Below are 14,324 nucleotides of genomic sequence, written 5' to 3' on the forward strand. Positions count from 1 at the left end.
CTCACCAATTAAAAATAAAAAAGTGCTTTCATAGTTTCGGCACCTAGAATAATGATTCTTTAATGAAGTCATCGCTAAATTACGACTTGAAAGCCAAATGGTTTCTGAGGTTTTCTAATAAGCTTAGTTTTGCACAATGAGTGAAATACTTCATACATATTCTAGCATTAATGAATTCATACCCACACCCTCACTTGTGGATGTGCCCCTCCACATAACCACTGACATCATATGTTTTACATAATTCATTTCTGTGTGTCACAGTGGGTCAGGAATAGTTCAGAGGGAGAAATTCAGAGCCAGGTATCTGGCTCAGGTCAAGCCTCCTTTCAATATAATTTCTATTTCCTAAACAGTTTCAAATGAGGTTATTTATATGCACTAGCTGTTCTCTGCCAGCAGATCTTAAAATGCAGCAAAGGCAACAGTTTAAATAACATTCTAATCCTCCAACGGGCCCAAAAGAATAAGGTGCAGATAAACAGGGACAGCCTCGCACCTGAGATGGGGATCTAAAGAAAGTAACACTGCATTATCCCATAATGTTCCCGCTGTCTGGTGAACACAGATTCATTGGTCATTCATCATCTGAAAACTTTCTCAACCTCCCCAAATCTCAATTTCTTAATTTCTCAAGTGTTAATAATAAGAAGAAAGGTATCAATATGATAGTGATGATTCTGAAAACCATGGCCATCTGGTGCTGTAGGAATCGGAGGGATAGCATCTGTCCATCACCTAATACCATGCCTGGGGCTCAGTCCATTTGTTCAGTCCAATGGACTCAGACAGTAATGACTGAGTGCTATTTTGGCAGCAGAGACTCTATCCTGGGGACACAGAGATGAATAAACAAAGGCCAGTTGATACTCTAAGGATGCAGTTTACCAGAAGAGTTCAAAAATTAAAGGCGCAGAGAACAGTGTAGTAAAGGCGAATAGGGAACCACCATTTTCAGATAGGTAGCACAGGTTTCATTGCGTTTGGGTGGTCAAGATATCTTCACAGAATTAAACAGGTTTCATCCTTCAATTTCCTTCTCTTCTGTTACAGCAAACTGCAACTATTTTAAAAGAGGCTTCTGATGGGGTACCCGGCTAGCTCAGTCGGTTAAGCCTCCAGCTTCAGCTCAGGCCATGATCTCACGGTTTGTGAGTTCAAGCCCCGCATCTGGCTCTGTGCTGACAGCTCAGAGCCTGGTTCAGCCTGCTTCTGATTCTGTGTCTCCCTCTCTCTCTGCCCCTCCCCCACTCGTGCTCTGTCTGTCTGTCTCTCTCTCTCAAAAATAAACATCAAAATAAATTTTAAAGAGGCATCTGAGATCTACTTGCAGTTTGGTTCCTCATGATACATAGCAGAGTCAGTTCTGCTGAGTGACCGTCCAAGAGTTCCGAGATTCGAAAGGGATTGTCTGATGAGGAGACAGCACTAACTGCGGATATCTTATGGCCTTGAGGTCCCTAATTCTAACCTCCTTCAGCTGAATGTATTCTTTTAGAAATGTAAAAACACAGCAGAACACAGCAGAACCAACTACTTTCAACCCTGGGGATCCCAACTGTATTAAATGTAAATTGAAAGAAGTAGATTCTGAACTCCAGGAAGCTAATTGGGAGCCCTGAACAGAAATCCTAAATGTGGTAATTGGCACCTTGTCCTTTTCAGTGTCATATGCAGCCAACTAGAGGGTTACCTCTAGGGTGCTAATTGATTAGCCTTGTTAGAGGGAAAGGCAGTAAACAGAGTTTGGTGAGCTGAAGTCTCTCCAAAACTGCAATTTAACTGCTAACCCAAGGGTTCCAAGCAGAGAAAAAAATGTTTTTATACAGTGCCAGTGAGGGATACTTTCTCTGTGGGCAACAGAATTATAAATAGTTCCAATATATACATTTAAAAACCTTCATTATTAGGCTTTTTCTTTTTTTTTGCTAGCTGAAAACACACAATATAAGATTAAATAACAACTACACTCAGAAAGAAGATTTTTAATAAAGTTCATATTCTACCACTCTAGATTGGTCTCCCTTGACTTCTATTTCTTTAACAAAACCCCTCCTGCTGAAAATAATTATGGATTTGAGAGACAAGTTCAGTCTGTCGGGAGTCAGGTTAAATGAACGTGACTTAGAAAAGAGATGTTAAAAATAATATAAAAACGGAGGGACAAAACAGAAGAGACTCATAACTATGGAGAACAAACTGAGGGTTGCTGGAGGGGTTGTGGGAGGAGGGATGGCATGGGCTAAATGGGTAAGGGACATTAAGGAATCTACTCCTGAAATCGTTGTTTCACTATATGCTAACTAATTTGGACGTACATTTTAAAAAATAAAAAATAAAATTAAAAAAAAGAGATGTTAATGTTTTGGAACAAAAATAACTGCAGGAGTGAGATTCTGGATATACAGTTCATTAGATCATTTGTTCTTAGCTGGGGATGCTGAGATGGGATGGGAGTGGTAGAGGAGAACTGTTGAATCCAGAAAGAAATAGAGAAACCAAAGAGTGAGGTCCCTAGCCCATAGGGGAGCCCATTTGAATGCTGTTATTACCGAATAACTATATTTCCATTTACTTGTGTGACTTCACCCACCATTTTCATATCCCAAACGTCTTATTTGAGGTAGACTATTAAAGTTCATCATCCTCATTTCATGGATGAAAAATAAGATCCTGAGACTTTAAATGACTTGGTTCTTGTCTGGGTTTCAGAATTGTTCTAGAAACATCTATGGTAGAGTCTAAGGGATCCCCTTACTAAAACTGAATCAGGAGTACACAGCTTATTTTTTTCTTTAGGGGAAATCCTCAAATTAACATAAAAGTGGAGGACTAGTGTAATGAACTCCCATGTCCCCATCACCCATTCTCAACATTTCTCAACAGCCTGTACTTTGGCTACCCGAGGCTTGGGCAGGTACTAACTGAGGCTCAGGTAAAAAGGACCTGACTATCCCAGGGTGTAACAGAGCTCATAGAAGAGACAAGACCTCAAGGGTCAGAGCTAGGTCTGTCATTTGCTGATTTGTAAGGGTGTGAATTAGAAATATCTGGAAAAGACTGTGATTTAACCCTTAGCCTAAATAAACCGAATAATGTGATTTACCCAATCTGTACCTTGTTTGAATACCAGAATTTCCTCCTGTATAAGCGAATACTCTGAGGTAACCACGATGTTCATGATATTGGGGGGCCACACCATTGCTCACCTAACTTCCCTACTGCCCAGTAATATCACTTAGCTGGCACTCTACCCACTTTGCCTCATTCTACAAGATAAAGAACACTCCATGTTTTGTTTTTAAGATCTTTACTAATGAAATGTGAAAACAAAACTATGTCAGGAAAATCTCAACATTCATTAGGGAAGTTAAAGTTTCGTTAACTGTAATGCTTAAAACAAAGAAACAAGAAAGAATTTCTGCAAACTTCATTTCTTACCAGTGTCCTGTGTCTTTGTTGTGTATTTCACTCTGAACTTGCAGATGTGGTGCTGAAATAAAATAAGAGTTTAGAATTCCAAAATTTTATTTCAGAAGCGCACACAGTTGTACACACACATACACACCCCACATCAAATAGATCCCTACACTGTGACATTGAAGATAATTGTTCTAAAGTATTTCCTCCAAATGTCAATTTCTGAACATTTCTAAAGGAAATCAAAACTATGGAATGTAAACTTCACTCAAAGAAGATAAAATAGCCTTTAAAGGTTCTCTTGAGAATAAGCAGTCTGAACAGTACAGTCTGTTCTGAAAACCTGCAAAATCTCTTCTTTCAACTAAAAAAAGAAAAAGAAAAAGTGGAAGAAAGCATACCGTCCTGTGGAAACAGCAGACTTGGGGAATTCTTTGTCTCCTACACTGTTCCTCAATCAATCTCTCTTTCTGGGATCATTTCCAGTAGTTTGCAAACATGCTGTTATTTATTGCATCTTGAGGTCTCTTAACCCTTTTCTTTCTGCTTGATTACTCTGACCCCCTTTATAACGAAGCTATATCCTCATTGTCTCTAATTCCTTCCCTCCTTGCAGCTCCATTCACATTCTCCTAAGTACCACCCACATAAATTGCACTTAGTTCATCAGCGATCTCCACATCGCTGTTACTGCTATGATCATTTGTCACATTTGACATTACATGACAGCTTTTGACATGATTCATCACTTCCTCCTTGACATGCTCTTTTCACTTGGCTTCCTAAGGTCCCAAGTTTTCTTCCTGTCCCACTTGCTGCTACTTCTCAGTTTGCTTCAATGTTTCTTTGTCTCTCTCTGAGCTCTCACTTTTGGCATGTTCCCAGGCTTCCTCTCTCCTCTACCCATATCTGCTCCATTGTTGATGTCACCCATCCTCATGGCTTTAAGTTCATCAATATGCCGATCACTGCCAAGGACACATTTCCACACTTCTCCCTCGAATTCCAGATTCATTCGTGTAATTGCTTTCTTGACATCTCCACTGGATGCCTAATAGATATCTCAAGGTTCAACATTTTCAAACCTACCTCCTAATTCTTACCCCCAATCTTCTGCTCACACTCTTCCCCATATTAGTTGATGATGACAATATCCTTCCACTTGCTCAGGCTGACACCTTGACTCTCTTTCTGTGTCAGATCCCATAAGCAATTTTAACAGGACACTCTTGGCTCTATAATCAAACTATATCCAGGATCCGACTAACTCTTACCATCTTCTCTTAACACCCTAGTTCAAGCCTCAAGCTACTATCAGCTCTTGCCTGGATTATTGCATGAACCTCCAAGATGGTACTGTCTACATGCTATTTTCAGTACACCTACAATAACGAATATCATTTCACTCCTCTGCTCAAAGTACGGGATCTCATTTCATTCAGAATAAAAGCCAAAACCTGTACAATGGTGTATGAGGCCCTACAGGTCTCACCAAACCACCCTTCCCATGTACTGTAGGACTTCCTACTCCCTCCTTCCCCTTCCCATACAAGTCCACCTTTGCCTCTCTGAATTCATCTGATACTCTCCTCAGTCAGTCATGCTGGCTTCCTTGCTGTTCCTCAACCTTCTCATCTAGGCTCCCATTTCAAGTCCTTCTGCCAGGAACACGTACTTCATACTTGCCTGCTTGGCTCTTTTCCACTCCCTTCTTGTCTTTGTGCAAATATGCTTTCTCGCTGAGGCCTCCCATATGTGCCTCCTTTAAAATTGATCTCCACCTTCTCTCCATCCTCATCACCTTGTTTAATTTTTCTTTGCTGTACTCACCACCTTCTAGCATCCTGTGGAACTTGTTTGTTTATTATATTTATTGTGCCTCCTCCCACTTGAAAGTACAAAGTTCTTGAAGATAGAGAATTTTTTTCTAGTTTGTTACCCTGTCTTTAGCATCTTGAACAAGACTAGAATGGTCCATAAATATTTATTTATGAATGAATGAATCCATGGATGATTTAGTAAATATCTAGTCTTAATAAGTCTTGTTCTTCTGCTGTCAACCAATAAGCCTTACTTTAAAATCCTAGGGTACTTTTATTATTGTCTGTCCTACTCTCTCCCTCGCGAATGTGTTATTTTTCTCCATGTTATTGTGCAGGTCTCTCACTTTTCAAAACCATATAAAACCATTTAAAATGTTCGTGAAGTAATCAGTGACAATTGAGCAAAGTTAATTAGATTCCCACTCAGTGGAAGGACACACTGGGGTTTTGAGAGATGTAATTGCTCTTCTCACATCGTATCTAATCAGCAAAAACCAGTATTTTGGTGCTTTGTACTTGACAGTATCTCTTTATCATGAAATGGAAAACAAAGTTTTGCCATCATATTGCCGGGCAAACCAACAAATGGTTTTGAAGGACCTTAATAAACTGCCCCCTCTTACCATCTAATTTTATCATCTATCAGTGGATCTTGCAAAAATGCCACTTTCATCAAACTGTACTCCTCAGTACTTCCAGAATATATGTTTATCCTTTTCGTTGGTTGTTTCCTCAGACAAGAAATGCTCTTACTCTCTTCTCTGTTTGTGAAAATCTTACCTGTTCTTCATTCCATGACTCAAATTCTGGCTCTTCCTGACGCTTCTTTGATCCTACCAATCAAAACTGTTTCTTGCCCCTGTGTCCACAAGCAGTATTTGGATATCTGTCTCTTCAAACCCTGATGCCATTTAATCATGTAAATAATTATTTGTCTACCTATGTTTTTGTACATCTCAGTGACATCTCCTAGAGGACAAGGAATATCCTTGTTTATTTTTCATTCACCCAATGATATACCAAGCAAGAAATTAATAGTTGGTCATGGAATGAAGCCAAAAAAATAACAAAAACAAAAACAAAAACAAACAAACAAACAAACAAACAAAACATTGTGGGTGCAGTACCCTTAAGTGCATCTTCAGATGTACAACAAATGTTCAAGTGAAACCACCTTCTTTTAATAATGCCTGAAGCAAAACTACTGATTTAAAAGTGAAGGAGCTTTGGCTGCCTGACAATAATATTTAAAGGTCATGAGTCATGGCCTCAGAGTAACCATAGCTACTCGGCATACACAGCACAAGTCATGTTTATAACATAATTCAGGAGAAAAAAAGCTTTAGAAAGCCTATTAGCCTTGAGAGAAAACAAATTAGAATTAACAAATGTATTTATGAAGCTTGTTTTTATTGCACTGGTTTTGTTTTACTTCAGGGTTCATGGAAAAACTGAGAAAATTCTTTAAATTTCTGTCAGCAGGGAGTATTAATATGACATTTCGGCTTTACAGTAATTTTTTTTCTTAGTAATTGATAAGAAGTTAAGTATTTCCTTCCTTTAAGTGAAATATCTATCTGTTGTCCAAACTTTGTACACTGTTTGTTTGTTTGTGTTGGAGTAATAATCAGTTACCACTTAGTCCGTGTGATGAACAGATGTTGATAAAACTGGTTTGGAAACAGCTATTGAGCAGCCGAATCTTATGGGGTAGAATTTCCTGGGAAAATGCCTTTTTTTAGTCCCTGGGTTAATTGCATCCAAGGCCTAACCTTCTTTTCTCAGACAAGCAGAGGAGCAAATTCCCATTTGATGTCTATAAACTATAGACAGGATTTCCCCCAAGGGCCTGGGAAGAAGAGGGGAGAGAGAAGTAGGGCAGATGACCAGGCACATGTGACCATTTTGCTCCTGCTTAGAAGTGAAGAAGCTGGACTGAACCCATCTAAGGGTTAACCAAGGTAGCATGTCCTCAGCTGTGTCCTACATCAAAGCCCTGCTCTCTACTTGCACAGAACACTCAGTTCCATATACCAGGAGAACAAAAACACCAATGATAATTTGCAGTGAGAGCAAAGTCCTGCTTTTCACTTGGTTTCCCTGCTGGTTGTACACTTGGCTGTTCATTTCAAAGTTGTTAATCACAGGGCATTTTCTCTTCAGTCGGTAACATTATGTTCACCTCTCCTATTGTCAGCACATTGACATATTATCTCTTTAGGTGCTGTGTTCAGGGAAATTAAAAGAACATAGGTGTTTGATAAATTTCATTTTCTTTAGCAGACAAAAGACTCCCTCCTCCCAAAGACTGTTCATCTTGTGAAGGTCACAGAACTTCTGCACCTAGAAAAAACATTTCACATAAAGTTTGGGGGGATTTGTGAATATCCCACAGCATCTGTGGTCCATAGACCCAAGGTTAAAAACAAATAAAAACAAGACCCACACCTTTCATGCAATAAAAATACATTTTAAAGCCTAAGCAGTACTACAGTTACATGTGTACATATCACAGGACACCATCCTCCACAGTCCACCTTTTCTTCAGAGGAGGCGTGGTCATCTCCTATGCTAGGCTTAAAAGAAAATGCTAATTGACAAGGTATTTCTATATCTGAAGGGAAAATGAGTAATGTCCCAACATGCAGATTTTCCAGTGATTAACTGTAGATCAGTTATAAAGGTAAATTTTACTTCCATATGTGTAGCCAGAGTTGGTTTGGGTTTTTATTTGAGGAGCATTGGAATGACCTAGCTTCTTTTGTGGATATCTCCTGGCAAGGGAGCATTGAAGGTGACAATTCATTACAGTGGTTCTCAGCCTTCCCCTTCAATGCCAATAAAATGGTTGGGGTGAGTATGTGCTCCTGAGAAGAGCAAGTAAGGGACATTTTATTCATTCAACAAATATTTATTGAACACCTATTGTGTGTCAGACCCTGCCCTATGAAAGCACCATTCAAAGAAAGGGGTCATTTCCCTGGAACAGGTGAAAAGACTGTTTGATATTTTTCCCCAGGCTTTAAAGAAAGGCTTCCTTTGAAGCACTGAGTAAAGTCCACTCTATCTAGAAATTTCCAAGAATTCTTTGGGACAGAAGGAGCTGGGAACTCACCTGCTTCTCCCTGGGGTTTCGTACCCTGGGGCCACAGATTTCTTGCTGTAACATTCTCCCATCTCGTCAGGGCCACTGGGATACCCTGTTCATGGGACAGACATCAACTATCTCCATGCCTTAGTTTCAGAATCCCTGTTACTGCTCTACTGTTTCCTGTTGCTAGGCAACCACAATGGCTGCGGGAAGAACAGTTAACTTCCCAAAGGAAAAAAAAAAAAAAACCTCAATTACAAAGCCACAGTAACCCCTCACAACATTTCACAAATCAGATCCAGGCATGAGTATTCCTGAGGAATCACCACATATTCATCATTTCTGGAAAACACATTCAAAGTGGGCCAGAAGCAGTGGTTTTGTGCTCAAGCCGTGGCCTGTTTGCATCTAGAACCAGTGCTAATGGTCACACTGCTTGTCTAAGAGGGGTGCGTACACAGAAACGGATTGGTTTACAGGCTAGCAGTAGTTTGGGCACAGACTACCCCCAGCTTGTGATGATATTCTTTACCTGGGACCCATAGACCCCAGACAGAAGATCCCACCTGGCCACGTCCTAACTAAGGCTTCTTTCCTGATGCAGGATTGCAGAGGTGGTAAATTGTGCCTGCTTAGCTGGCATTCTGCTCACTGTCATAGCTCATCTGCACCACTGCTCCTTCTTTCCTTTGCTTGTCTAAAGGCAAGAGCCATTTTCTCCCAGGCAGTTGTTACATCTCTCCCTCGATGTATTTGTGGACCCTGGTTAGCCCGTATTCTTACTTACTCCGCTTACTGCTCTGGCAGGAAGTACATGTAGGACTTCGGCAGTCTAATGATCAGAATCACTCCGGGGTTTGGATCCCTTATGTCCTAGGCTTACCCAAACCTCATCACACAGCCCATCTCAAAATAACGGACTGCAGTTTTTCCAATCACAGAATTTGTTTCTAGAGATAGAGCAAATTAGATCAAATGACTGCAATAGTAGTGAAGATAGTTGGACTTACTAGCTAAAAAGTGTAACTATGAGCAAAATTATAAACTATGGAGCTATGGGTGCTCTGGGTGGAAAAATCACCACTAACTAGGTAGGTGTGGAAATACAAAGATTGGGTATTGGCTTTCTATCCAGTGCATAGCCTCTGTGGAATATAGAAAATCTTACCTTTCTCTTTACACCTTGGGGCTTTTATTTACAGAGGACTTACTTGAGTTGTTTCTGTCATCCCTTCCAACTCTAATATCCTGTTATGTTCCCTTAGCCTATCGTATTAAAAAAAAAAACACAAGGTGGATTATATTTAAGTGCACTTTAGAGGAATGTGCAGATGTTCAACACGTAGTTGGTTCGTACCAGTTTATGAAAAGAAGGTCATCTCAGTAATGGCTGGTGAAAGGCAGTGTAAGCACTAATTATTTATAATGGTTATTAATCTTATCTTACATCTCACTGATCAAAAAGAGAGGTGGGGAGATATGGCTGGTACAAAAACAGTCTTTCGAAAAGTCCTTGAAAAACAAAGTGACTTTTCCACTGTTAATCCTCCATAAATGAATATTATTAGAGAAGGATTTCGGAAGGAGGTGGTGAAGAACTTAGCAGGTTTATTGAAGACATATCGGTCTGCAGAATTCTTGTGAACAAGCTAAATATCAACAACAACAAAATGATCCTGGTTTTTATGATTAAGTTAAAGAAAAGTCCCTATGCATGAAAGTCCTTGAAATGGTCTCATTTTTAAAAGCTGGACTGAATTTTAAGAAAAACTATGATTTGCCCTCTAGTTTCAAGGAAAAAAAGGAGTGTTTTAACAAAACTTCTAGAAATGTATATAAATCATTCGTGCTCCCACCAGCAACAATATTTTAAACTAAAAAAAACTAGAAGCTCCTCAGGGCTCTTATAGACTACTACAGACCTTTTTAAAAGTCACTTTGTGATCCGTCAAAAATGCTTCTTTCCCTAGAATCAGAAATCATATATACGCATACAACAAGAAGGCATCTTAATGCTTATACATACTTTATGTGCTCTTGTGCTACCGCTTATCAGGAAGCCTTCTACAGCTTTGATGCGTAAGTGCCAGTAAGACCAGAGAGGAGGGCAGAAGAGGAAACAGCAATGAGGAAAGAGCTCGAACAGATAGTGATACAGAAGTGGTGTAGCTGTAGAGCGGAAAGAAAGCCACCATGGAGGTCTTTACAGTCCCTGCTGGGGATATAGCCCTTTGGCCTTCATCAGTCCACTCACTTTTAACTGTTTATTCACTTGTTTGCCACATATTTTTTTTGAAAACCCATTGTCTGCTAGAAATGGTGCTAGGCATGAATGAAACTGATACTGTCCATGTTCTCATGGAGCTGATCATTCTATCAAGGTTATGGTTCTAGTAGGCATGAATGTCCTATTGGGAAAAGAGTAAAGGAAGCAGATCTTAGATTTCCAAAGGGTTCTTCTGACTGAACAGATCCCAGGCATCCAAATGAATAAACAAAGGAAAGCAAACAGAAATACCTCATAGTTATTCCTCTTCCAGTGATACAATCCTGTGGAGATAAATGACCGCTTTCACAGAGCTGACCCAGGGAGGTTCACTAAGCTTTCACCTTGGGTGTTGGACTCAAGGTGACTATGCCGATGTCTGAGAGTCTGGGTGTGTCTTTGTTAGGAGAAGACAAGGGGAGAGGGAGAAGATGAGACAGAAACCAAAGGAACATCACAGAAACAAGTACACATCAATCCATGAACCAGAACAACCAAAGCATCTTTCTACTGATTGCAAAGGCTTTCCTTTGTTTCTCTCAAGAATTATCCAGCTCTCTTGTCATTGTTTTTTGTGACCTCTTCACTGTTTGCTGATTGCTTGACACAGTGGGTCTAATTATCTCTAGGCGTCCAACCTGTTTTAATGGAGGGGAAAGTTTATCTGTGTGAGCGGAAAGACTCACCTACCAGTTGGTCCTAAAGTCTTTCCTCAGGAAACACAGGAATAAATTTGAAAGCTGTTCAATGGTGAGTAGGAGTGTAAACTTTTCATTTATGGCTTTTTTTTATGGCAGGAAGTAAACATTCCTTTTTCTTCCTTACAGTTTGGTACTGCAGTAAGCATTTGTCATTTGGGGATCCCAAATAGTGTCAGGTTTCCCTGTGGGATTGCCTTTCTCCTCTCACATTCAGTTGTAAAAAGACAGTAAATTCAGGCAATCAGCCCCCAACATAGAACCCAAGACAAGGCAGGCCCTGTCCAGGCAAAGGGTCTGCAATCGGCTCTTTGGCAACTTGATCCTGAGACTTTGAATCTCAAACAGGTGATACCAGAATGAAAGAAACCACTGAATTTCTAGTTATCCATTTACTTATTTATCCCACAAAGATGTCCTGAGAGTATGCTCTGTGACAGGCATTTTTCTAGATGCTGGTGATACAGTACTAAGAAAGACAAAGTTGCTGTTCTTCTTAGTTTCGTATTTCAGTTGGTGAAGGTAACCAAACAAATGAAGAAGATATTTTCAGATTGGGACAAGCAGTGTAGAGAAGATGAAACAAGAAAATATGACCAAGAGCAGGAAGTAATGTAAGAATGAGATAGAAAGGAGGAAAAGGAACCAGCCTAGGGACACTTGCAAGGTAGAGTGTTCTAGCCAATGGTTTAGTCCCATCATCATAGAAATTTACTAAGTAGTAACATTAAAAATAAGAAAACCTCTCTTGATCTAATATCTTTCTGTGCTTCCCTTCATAGAAAAATTCATCAAAAACAGTCACTTATTTTTCTATCCCTCTCTAATGTCCTCCAACCAAAGGTTCATAGTCTCTGCTGAAATGACTTTCATTCAGGTCACCACCCACCTCCATCTTGTCACCTCCCTTAAATAGCTACATTCTGACTTGGATTGTCCTTAGTATGAGTCCTGCTTCCTAGTGTCTGGAATGGCCCTTTATTGCTACCCATTCCTAACCCTAACTGCAGCCTTGGCTGATTTCATGAGCCCTAGTAAAACACCAATTAATTCCCTTTCTCTTTTCTTAGCCAGAATTGGCTTCTATTGCTTCCAACCAATAAAAAACTAATCTTTGCATTTACATTTTTCTTTTCTTTTCTTTTTTTTTTTTTTTTGGATTTTTACCTAGGAAACCCAATTGTTTAACTTACAGCACAATCCTCATTTATTCTTTTGCTTACATTCATTGCTTTCCTTACAATCCTTCATGTTTTTCTCATGCTTTGCTATTCTAGGCTCTGTAGAATCAATGACCTTTGTGTCTGTATTAAAATTTCTTAGAGATTTGTTAGCACTAAAAGTAAATATAACGTATCCAAACATTATATTTTCTTTAGTTAATAATTTTCTTATACTTCCCATAAAAATTTAGTCACGAGTCAGTAAAAGCAAACAAGGTGACAGTAGGGAAACCTAAGAAGGCTTGTATCAGAAAAGCCATCTTCATCAGGATTTTCTCCTGGCTCACAGTCAAATGGATAGCCATGTTTTGGTGGATATTGTATTCTGAAGGATACTTTCAGTTATACGTACCGGAAGAGGGAACTCATAGGAGTTAACTCATAAGGGAATTTGCACACTCATGTGACTAGAAAGTCCAGAGGTTAAATGTTCTTCCAGATCAATCAGTGATGTTATCAGCACACAGTATGTTTCCATCTCGCGAGTCTTTTATTAACTGCCTTGGCCTCTTCTGAGGGCTTGTTTTCTTCATGGGCAGAGAACGGCTTCCAGTAGTGATTGGGACTTGAGGTGACTTTGTGTCCACTGCTGAGGTGACAAAAGTCCAATGTTTTGTTCTCACTGGGAAATTTGAAATAGCTGGATCACTATGGCTGGAGAAATGTTTGGGGTTTTTGTTTGTTTTCCCCAGGTACCACTGGGAAAATATTGATTAGCTTAAATACAAACTCTATGTTCTCCCCCAAACCAAGCACTGTCACGGTGGAAAAAAGATCTCTTAGAACCCATCCTTAGAACTGGGAGTAGGATCAGTGCCTTTCAGATTCCATGAGTACTACATAGTAGGGAAGTGTGGTAGATTTTTGAGGGCCTCTAACACTACTCAATGCAGGTGTACCTTTGCCTATAATTGGTATATAATTCACATATGTATTTCTTATTTTATGATGGATTAATAATAATCACATCTTACTAATATAGGGTATTTCCATATAAGTGCTTTTTTACATATTGTTTTTCATATGATCTAGACTAGGAAAATATTCAGCAAGATTGATTTACTATCATAACACTTAAGATCATTATTTCTGTATAGTTTTACTATTTCTTGGTAAAGTATATACCAGCAAGGGAAACAAAATGTTAAAGAAAAGGTAAGGAAAATACTTAAAACTCTGATATGAAATATAATTGGAGAATCACAGTCTTAAAACTATGAAGTTTAGCAGTAATCACCTACTGGTGATTTATATATAATTTATATATATATTAACTGGTGATTTATATATAATTTATATATATAATTTATATATAATTATGTACAAACTGGTGGTTTACATATAATTTATTTTTAGAATATATTTATATTTAAGATACTTTGTACTCACTAATCTAAGTACATTCACAGAATTACAAATCACCTTGTAGCTATGGCTTAGAAATTATTTTGAAATTTTTGCATGTAATAATGTGTTTATTTAACTTAGAAGAGACATCCATCTTAATCTCTCTATCCCAAAGAATGATGAACATTCATGTTTACCTTCATAAACCAGTGACAAATCAAAACATCTTGATCAGCCTGAAAATTCACTGAAATCTTCCTTCATATTCTTTCATACTTCAGTGTAGTTCATTTCATTAGTTATCCCTTTATTTTTTCAAGTATTCACTGAATTCATTCACTTGAGTATTTCCTCTGCACCAGGCTCTCCACCCAGCACTAAATATGTATTTGTGTGTGTGTGTGTGTGTGTGTATTTGGGTGTGTGTGTGTGTTGCTTGCACAAATGGACAAGGAT

General features: G+C 39.0%; 1 protein-coding gene across 1 annotated transcript in view; it reads right to left on the minus strand.

The window, feature by feature from the left end:
* The window catches only part of CCDC192 (coiled-coil domain containing 192), a 218,610-nt gene extending 210,097 nt beyond the window's left edge, over positions 1–8,513 (minus strand). The window contains exons 1-2 of the mRNA XM_058737218.1: positions 8,359–8,513; positions 3,442–3,493 (exon numbers count right to left, since the gene is read on the minus strand). The gene's annotated coding sequence lies outside the window, so the exon portion shown is untranslated. The remainder of the gene's footprint in view (positions 1–3,441; positions 3,494–8,358) is intronic.
* Positions 8,514–14,324: the final 5,811 nt, after the last annotated feature.

Source organism: Neofelis nebulosa, chromosome 1 (assembly GCF_028018385.1).
Source record: "Neofelis nebulosa isolate mNeoNeb1 chromosome 1, mNeoNeb1.pri, whole genome shotgun sequence".
Lineage (NCBI taxonomy): Eukaryota > Metazoa > Chordata > Mammalia > Carnivora > Felidae > Neofelis > Neofelis nebulosa.